General features: G+C 47.9%; 1 protein-coding gene across 1 annotated transcript in view; it reads left to right on the top strand.

Moving 5' to 3' along the window:
* The window catches only part of SDK1 (sidekick cell adhesion molecule 1), a 734,089-nt gene that overhangs the window by 436,118 nt on the left and 288,425 nt on the right, over positions 1-9,546 (top strand). The window lies entirely within an intron of this gene.

The raw sequence follows: 9,546 nt of genomic DNA, 5'->3' as shown, positions 1-9,546 counted from the left end.
GAATGGCCCACCTCCCCAAGCCCACATGGGTCACCTCACACCCTGCCTCGGGAATGGCCCACCTCCCCGAGCCCGCGTGGGTCACCTCATGCCCTGCAGAACTCTTCACCAGACGCTTGTGCCCCTGGCTTGGCCACCACCCTGGTCTTAATGGTCTCTTACTTTGGAAGGAGTCTCTAACTTGGCTACTCATTAATTTTTGGCTGAATCACATACCATTTTTATTAGATCCCTGCATAGCATGGACTTACCTCAGCTTTGTTCATTATTTTTAGAGGGTCTCGGGGTAGAGTGGCTGTCACTGGTACCCTTTTTTTCACATGACTTTCTGTTATGGTTTCAAATGGCTTTTAGTTTGAGTGGATCTTATACTCAAGATGGGTGTTTAGGACACTCTTTGGACTTAAATACCTAAAAACACACATTCCACACATTTTAAGTCTTGTTTCTTGTTCTTTTTGTTTTAGCAGAAAAAAAAAAAAAAGGTTGGTTGGAAATTTTTATGCCTTGACTTCAGCACCATTGAACCCTTCCTCTGCCACTTCACTCTTTGCTGAATGACTGACCAGACCGGGAATCCTGCAAGGCTGTTTGTGTCTGTGCTGACAATTAGTTAAAATAACAAAAGCCCCCCGAGCATAAATCGACTAAGTTATAGATCGACTGAAATGCTTTAGAAAACTAGCTAGAAATGTTAAGAAACCCTGTTATCAGTAAATATCTCTCTGCTGGGCAGCATCCCCGAGGAAATGAATCCCTCCCCGTCGCATCGTCACCCTGTAATTTCCGTGTTTCTCTTCCGCCTCTCCCGTCGTTCGGTGTCTGTTCCAGAGGAAGAAGGTCGGCTCTGTCTGCGACACATGGACGCGTGTTGAGAAGCCGCCGTGGGTTCCCGGCATTAAAGTCTTGTAAGGCGGGCCTTGCCGTCTGTTTCTCAGATGGGCGGACGTGTCTGAAAATGGGCTTTTCCCGGCTCTCTGCTGCGTCACGACACCTTGGCTCCCCAGCGATGGCTTTTAGGTGGGAGCGCAGCAGATGGTTCGTGACCGTAATCTGATGACTCCGTCGCCTGGCCATGTGTGTGTCTATAGGGAGGTCTGTGAACTAACACTCTAGGAAGTGGTTGCCATTTAGCCACCCCACAAATAGGACAATTGTCTGTGTTTCTCAGTTGATCACTTATTATCTGTGTGCACCACCCCTGGGAGCCGGGTTCAGCGCCAGCCAACACTGAATGACTGGCTGTGTGTCGGCCTTGTGTCTCTCACTGCCTTGATTTCTGTTTCACAGGGTCCTTTCCATGTAGGTACTGTTGCTCTTCTTTCACAGATGGAACAGAGTCAGGGCCAGAGCTGGTTCCAGGCCTCACTCCATCCAGGTCGAACTTGTCTGAACATTTTTAGGGGTTCGATCCCTGGGTCAGGAAGATCCTCTGGAGAAGAAAATGGCAACCCGCTCCAGTGTTCTTGCAGAGAATCCCATGGACAGAGGAGCCTGGTGGGCTGCACCCCACGGGGTCACAAAGAGTCAGACATGACTTAGCAACTGAGCTTAGCGTACCACGGCCGTAGAGCAGGGCCCCTGAACGGTCTGAGAGCAGGGAACGTTCCACAAGGCACGGGCCGTGCCGCTCACTGAACTGGTGGAGGTTTGAACAGCCCTTCCCGTCTCTAGGGTCTTCCTCTCAGGTCACGGCTGGTCCTTCCCCCACCGGACAAGGGCCTCACTGTACAACCTGAGCTCTCACGGGCCTGCAGCACTGGGTACAGCAGGGCTAAAGTCAAATCCCATTTACTCCTAGTCGTCTATCCTGGGTTTTCCTGTTTCTACCAATGAAGACAACTCAACTCACCACCTCTCTGGGTTTGAAATTTTGAGAAATAGGTTTCCCAAATTCTTGTTCACTTGCCTTTAAAATGTTCTTCTCACACCCAGGGCAACCAGTAAGCAGCAAGTGTTTACATCTTGACTAAGTAAACACGTCATTCCGCTGCCTTAACATTTATTGAGTACCCAGGGACTCCTTATGGCCGACAACTCCTTAGAAGCAATTTTAGTTCTTGTAATTGTACAAGTAAGGGAAGTTCATCAGTTTAGAAGTTGTCTGCCTTGAGCTTGCTGTTACACAGGAAGGCTTGAGATACAGATTATCCTCACAGCACTAAACCTCAGAACTGACCCATTAAAAAGCTGTTTTATTAAAATAGAGAATATTTTAAATGTTTCATTTTTATTTTTAAGGGTTTAATAACTAATGTTCTGCATTTTTCTGCACTCCCAATTAAAAAAAATGTAATCGAATAACAATCAAAACCAATCAAATGCTGCTTTAACATCTGCAATAGTAAAGCCACAGACGCAGGTTTATACTCTCCTATCTCATGAGCAAAGTTCTTATTTTCCTGAGCCCTTGACTGAGTTTCCATCATAATGTTAGTCACTTGGCCATGTCTGGACTGTGATAATGTGTCAATACTGACCCATGTTTATGTTGCCACTGGCTGTGTGTTCAGTTCAGTTCAGTTCAGTTCAGTTGCTCAGTCGTGTCTGACTCTTTGTGACCCCATGAATCGCAGCACACCAGGCCTCCCTGTCCATCACCAACTCCCGGAGTTCACTCAGACTCACGTCCATCGAGTCAGTGATGCCATCCAGCCATCTCATCCTCTGTCGTCCTCTTCTCCTCCTGCCCCCAGTCCCTCCCAGCATCAGAGTCTTTTTCCAATGAGTCAACTCTTTGCATGAGGTGGCCACAGTACTGGAGTTTCAGCTTTAGCATCAGTCCTTCCAAAGAAATCCCAGGGCTGATCTCCTTCAGAGTGGACTGGTTGGATCTTCTGGCTGTGTGTGAAAAAGTGTCAAAGATCAAAATACTTACTAAGAACTAAGTATATATTTAACTTTTTTATGAAAACAAAAAGGCTGAGTTACAGTGACCGTGTTTCTAAGGTTTATTTCTTTAGCTCTGGCTGTGCTGGGCCTCCGGGGCTGTGGGCTTTTCTCTAGCTGCAGGGAGAGGGGCCACTCCTCGTTGCGGCGCGCGGCCTTCTCATTCCGGGGGCTTCTCGTGCCGCGGAGCGCGGCTGGAGGGCACGCGGGCTTCCGTGTTGCAGCGCTCAGGCTTACTTGCTCTGTGGCGCGTGGGCTCTTCCCCGACCAGGGACCAAACCTGTGTCCCCTGCATTGGCAGGTGGGTTCTTAACTACTAGACCGTCAGGGAAGCCCACACTGAGCGCTGTGATGAGCGTTACAGAAATTCGGGGACCTCTTGGAGCTCCTCGCTTTGCGTCCATAACCACTCTTGCCGCTGCTGCTGCAGTCGCTAAGTCGCATCCGACTCTTTTGTGACCCCATGAGCTGTTTGTAGCCTGCGAGGCTCCTCTGTCCATGGGATTTCTCAGGCAAGAACCCTGGAGTGGGTTGCCACTTCCTTCTCCAGAGGATCTTCCTGCCCAGGGATGGAACTTGAGTGTCGTTTGTCTCGTACACTGGCAGGTGGATTCTTTACCACTGAACCACCGGAGAAGCCCCCAAACCACTCTTAGCACTCTTAAGGGCAGATTATTAGAGTGTTCCCTGTTACTTCATGTGGTATATGAATATATCCGCTCTAAGCTCCATGGGACATGGGCAGTGTGTGCCTGGTTCAGGTTGGATTCCCTCCACTCCACTCAGGCCTGGGAACCCAAATGGTTGCTGACTCATTAGTGATGCAGTTGTTTGGACCTGTCCCCATGGCAACCCAAGGGAACACAGACCCTCGCTTTCCTTTCCTGGTCTTGAGCAGGCACAGCCCAGGCTGTTTACATCAGTGACCAACCCGGTGCTTCTGGAACTGATACGACGATGTCACTTCTCTGACGGCAGACGCTCCTGGGGCCCAGGGAGCGTGCCATCCCTTCGGCACTGGCTGGTGTGGGGGGGGGGGCACACGATCACATCGCCACCGCCCAGCCCCCCAACCCCTCCCACCGCATGCGTCAGCCCGGGCCTCGGAGCCCGCCCCCCAGGAGCCTGCCCCCTCAGCGCTTCGGACCAGTGCTGATGGCCCAAGACCGCCAGGAGCTCCAGGGGGGCCATCTTTTCTGAAATGGAGAATTCTTGTTCTGCCCACTGCCAGGAGGGTCAAGTGGAGACCAAAGCCCTAGAGAGCTGTCCATCCTAACTGCTCTTCTTCTGTGGAGCCACAGCGCTTCCTCTGGCAGGAATGTCCACCGTTAGGGGCAACTGGCCAGTGACGGCTCCCTGTGCTCAGAGTCAGTGACTGGTGTGTGACCCTTTAGCTTCTTTGTTTTGTGGGTCCAACACTCCGGTTTCCTGACTAAAGCTCATTTATTTCACCCATACTCGACCAGGTGCTTTCATTTTTTTCTTATTTTCTTTATCACTGTTCCAATACTTTGGCCACCTGATGCGAAGTGCCAGCTCATTGGAAAAGACCCTAGTGCTAGAAAGGATTGAGGGCAGGAGAAGAGGAAGAGATGGTTGGGTGGCATCATCGACTCAGTGGACGTGATTCTGAGCAAACTTCAGGAAACAGTGGAGGTCAGGGAAGTTCTGTAGTCCATGGGATCACAGAGAGTCAGACACGACAGAGTGACTGTCCAGCAGCAGCAGCAACATTATTCCATGGAATTAGAATTATAAGATGTCGTTTTGAAGTGTAGAATTAAGTTGGGAAAGACTAAGGAAATAATTTTACATAAAACCATACATACAGTTATTTCAATAAAGTTAAGAGAAAGGAAAATCTCTGGCCTAATACTGTAGTTTTCCTATTAAAATCAATGTAAGTTTTAAATTAGTACTTTGGAATTACATTGTAGTGGAAGCTACGTAATTTGTAATATGGGAAATTATTGAACTTTGCTAATTACTTAGCATACACTGCATTCATTTTGAGATTCTTTTTTTGTTTTGATAACAAAAGTGATACTTACTATAGAAAATATTTAAAAAAAAAAATGAAAAGAAAATAACTTGGAATCTTTTTACTCAGAGCTAGCCACTGGCTGTTAGGGTCTCCCAGGTGGCACTCGAGGTAAAGAACCGGCTGCAGCACGGGAGGCGCAAGAGACGCAGGTCCAGCCCCTGGGTCAGGAAGCCCCTGGAGGAGGGTGTGGCCAAGCACTCCAGTGTTCGTGCCTGGAGAATCCCGTGGACAGAGGGGCCTGGCGGGCTGCCATCCATAGTGTTGCAAGGGGTCAAACACAAGTTAGCCCAGCACACAAGACAGCCAGTTTACATTTCACGTCTACACATCGGTAGGCCAATATATGGGCTTATTTTCCTACACACAGAGGATACACACGCTTTAGGGTTTTTTTTGTTTTTTGTTTTTTTAACCTCAGTTCAGTTCAGTTCAGTTGCTCAGTTGTGTCCGACTCTTTGTGACCCCATGGACTGCAGCACGCCAGGTTTCCCTGTCCATCAGCAACTCCCAGAGCTTGCTCAAACTCATGTCCATCGAGTTGGTGATGCCATCCAACCATCTCATCCTCTGTCACCCCCTTCTCCTCCTGCCTTCAGTCTTTCCCAACATCAGGATCTTTCCCAGTGAATCAGCTCTTCACATCAGGTGGCCAAAGTATTGGTATTTCAGCTTCAGCATCAGTTCTTCCAATGAATATTCAGGGTTGATTTCTTTTACAATGGATTGGTTGGATCTCCTTGCAGTCCAAGGGATTCTCAAGAGTCTTCTCCAACACTACAGTTCAAAACCATCAGTTCTTCAGCACTCAGCTTTCTCTATAGTCCAACTCTCACATCCATACATGACTACTGGAAAAACCATAGCTTTGACTAGACAGATCTTTTTTGCAAAGTAATGCCTCTGCTTTAATATGCTGTCTAGGTTGGTCATAGCTTTTCTTCCAAGGAGCAAGCGTCTTTTAATTTCATGGCTACAGTCACCATCTGCAGTGATTTTGGAGCCCAAGAAAAGAAAATCTGTCACTGTTTCCTTCGTTTCCCCATTTATTTGCCATGAAGTGATGGGACTGGATGCCATGATCTTTGTTTTTTGAATGTTGAGTTTTAGCCAGCTTTTTCACTCTGGTCCACTGTTGTATGTGCTGAGTCTATATCAGAATGTGCTTCGTTTCTAGTAACAGAAACCCTTATTTACTGTGTTTAAGCACGAATGGCGAACATGATCTCATGAAGTGGGAGGTCGAGGGATAGGAGGCCTGCAGGATGGTTCACTGGCCCCACCAGGGCCTCAGGATCGAGGACACAGGTGCTGTCCACTCTCTCCGCCCTGCCATCAGCACGTCAGCCTCGTGCTAAGGTTGTTCCCGTCACGGCCATAAAATCGTCACCGTGAGCACCTATCTGGGGCAGCAGGCTTCCTTGTTCCCACTTAGTAGCGGGAGAAAAAGCCCAACCCCCAGCCAAGGGATGGACACCCTGCCCGTTGAGCTGATGAACTAGCTTAGGTGTGGCCACGCCAGACCAGAGACAGCCCAGGTCCACGCCACAGCCCGGCTGGCCAGAGCCTGATCTCCTGTGTCCATCGCTAGCAGGAGGGACTGGAGGGCACCGCTGGCACAGACCAGTCTGTGTGGCGTGGCCCTCTCAGCACAGGGCTGCTGTGAGGAGACGCCGGCCATCAGCCCACCTGGGGACCTCACGTCACCACTGAGTATTTTATGAACAAGTGTAAGAGTCGCATTAAAGGATCACGTCGGTCACTTTCTCGTCACTGCATTCAGGCTGTGGGCCAGCTTGCTCTGACTCTCACAGTCCCGGCCTTCCTCCTGACTTGTCCACATGCTCCCTCCCCTTGGGGTTGGAAGGGCGGCCACCGGCAGCCCCCAGGGCAGCCGAGGTCTGACCGGCCCCCGCACAGTCCTTCCACTGGCCTCACGGGGAGCTCGGGTCTCCTGGCAGCTCCTCACTGCCTTGAACAAAGCCGGGGTGGCAAGCCTGCTGCTGGGAGCGGGGCTGGCTTGCCTCCTCATCATGTGGGCGCCCGGGGAGGCTTGGGCACCACCCCAAATTCAGGGTCTCCCGGGAAAGAGGACGCAGAGCGTGGACGCCTGGTACCCGCTCCACTGTCTTTAAAGATGGTCTTCTTCTTAAGCATCACAGCCGTCTCCAGAGCTGTGAATGAGTTGACTGTTGTTCTATATTTTACTTTTCATTGAAGAATCAGTTCCTTTTGTATAAGCGCTCTGTTCAGAAAGCGTTTAATAGGCAGGGATGAAGTCTTCTGGGGAACTGACCCTTATTAACGTAATGTTCTGTAAAGTTTGGGAATTTTTGTGGTGTTCTTTTTGGCAATAGATAGATTTCTCTTCACAAGTTTTGACTTTACTACAGAAATTTAAAGCTAGAAGAAAAAATGAGCTTATAGATATAAATTATGATAGACGTAAACTTTAATATTTCTATTCTTTATGTACTTTTTTATTTTCAGTACCCTTGAAACAATGTCATAAATAATACAGAGAATTAATGGATATATTTTGGAGAATAATTCTGAGAAATAATAGGCATATTTGAAGTTACTATTGCAAAAATCAGATGTTAAAGAAAAAAAGTTATGATATATTCAGTTTTTAAATTGTACTATTAAAGTGAAACTTCATGTGTAATAAATAATTCGTATTTAATTTTAGGTGCCACTGTAACATATACTAAAATAAAATGGAACAATTTCCATGGTTCTATAAAGGAATCTATAAAAGAGTTATAAATAATTATAGTAAAGCTTTTGTGAAATATTTTTATGGGACTAAAAATTGAAAATTTCTTAATAGGGAAATTTTCTTCAATGAGAAATGGGGTAAGTTAGTCATAGAGACCTCAAATCTAATATATCCTATGGGAACCCTGAATAAGCAGTAACTTCTTAAGATAATCTTAAAAAGTGTCTGAAAATCAAGAGATTTCAAAAAAGGTTTTTGGAGGTAGCAGGAAGAAAAAGATGATTGTTATGTTAAAATTTCTCATGGCAAGTTATTTATTTTGCATGTTTTTTGATGTTACTGGAATAGAGATCTCAGTTCACCTGAGCCTGGAAGGGCGGTGACCATGCAGGATTAAAAGCGAACAAATAAAACTGTTCACCATAGAGTCACACAGTTGTGGGAGGTGATACGATCCACTCCAGGGTCCCAGGATTTTTCTAGTGTTTTGAACATGAGGGCGTAGGCTGGAGGACATTCGGTGCTCAGACTGTGAGGAAAGTGCTCTTCAGCAGACAAGGAAAAGATCACTTACCTTTGTTTTTTTGTTTTTTAACACAGGGTCTTACTGCCTCCCAACCTCCTTAACTAGTAAAAAGAATACAGAACTATAACATGGGCAAAGCATACCCATTTAATGAAAGGTCGCTCGGATTGATGAAATTTTTGTCTGTATTGCTTTTCTTCTTCTTTTGAATAAGTAAGGGTGAGAGTCTGTGTATGGGGTATGGTCGGCAGAGCACAGTCTCTATGTGAGACCAAGCCCCACTCTGGTATCGTCACCTTGCTGTGTTAGCTCGATTGCTGTATTCAGGCTTCCAGTCGGGTCTGACTCTTTTTGACCCCATGGACTACAGTACTCCAAGCTTCCCTGTCCTTCACCGTCTCTGAGAGCTTCCAAACTCATCTCCCAAACTCATGTCCATTGAATCAGTGAGGCCATCTAACCATCTCGTCCTAAACTCATGTCCATTGAACCAGTGATGCCATCCAACCATCTCGTCCTCTGTTGTCCCCTTCTCCTGCCTTCAGTGTTTCCCAGCATCAGGCTCTTTTCCAGTGAGTTGGCTCTTTGCATCAGGTGGCTAAAGTATTGGAGCTTCAGCTTCAGCATCAGGCCTTCCAATGAATATTCAGGGTTGGTTTCCTTCAGGATGGACTAGTTTGATCTCCTTGCAGTCCAAGGGACTCTCAAGAGTCTTCTTCATCACCCCAGTTTGAAAGTATCAATTCTTCGGGGCTCAGCCTTCTTTGTGGTCCAGTTCTCACATCCATACATGATGACTGAAAAAACCATGGCTTTGACTAGACGGACCTTTGTTGGCAAAGTGATGCCTCTGTGTTACCTTGGACAAACAACGTAACCTCTCTGATCCTTGGTTTTCTCATTTCTGAAGAGAAGGTGTGCGGGTTGGATGTGTCCCAGGGGTTCCTTTGCACCATAGGATTGGAGTATATGAGGACTCAGGGATGACGGCCTAGAATGTTTGTTTGCACTTACGGGCGTGGGGAGAAAGCACGGGAGAGCCTGTGCAGTCCTGGGGTTAGCGGTTATGGGGGGACTGAGCTGAAGGGGTCAGCACTGTGCCCACTGGGGTTAGCGGTTCTGGGGGGACTGAGCTGAAGGGGTCAGCACTGTGCCCACTGGGGTTAGCGGTTCTGGGGGGACTGAGCTGAAGGGGTCAGCACTGTGCCCACTGGGGTTAGCGGTTATGGGGGGACTGAGCTGAAGGGGTCAGCACTGTGCCCACTGGGCACACTTCTTCTACCCAGGGCTCTGGAAATAGAGCTACAGTGGCTGTAAGGAAGCTCCCTGGGAGTGGAGAATCACAGTAAACCCCGGCTCCGTGGGTCC

Source organism: Oryx dammah, unplaced genomic scaffold (assembly GCF_014754425.2).
Source record: "Oryx dammah isolate SB20612 unplaced genomic scaffold, SCBI_Odam_1.1 HiC_scaffold_2, whole genome shotgun sequence".
NCBI classification, from domain to species: Eukaryota; Metazoa; Chordata; class Mammalia; order Artiodactyla; family Bovidae; genus Oryx; species Oryx dammah.
Note: the sequence above shows the minus strand (reverse complement) of the source record. Positions and strands in the feature narration are given on the sequence as shown.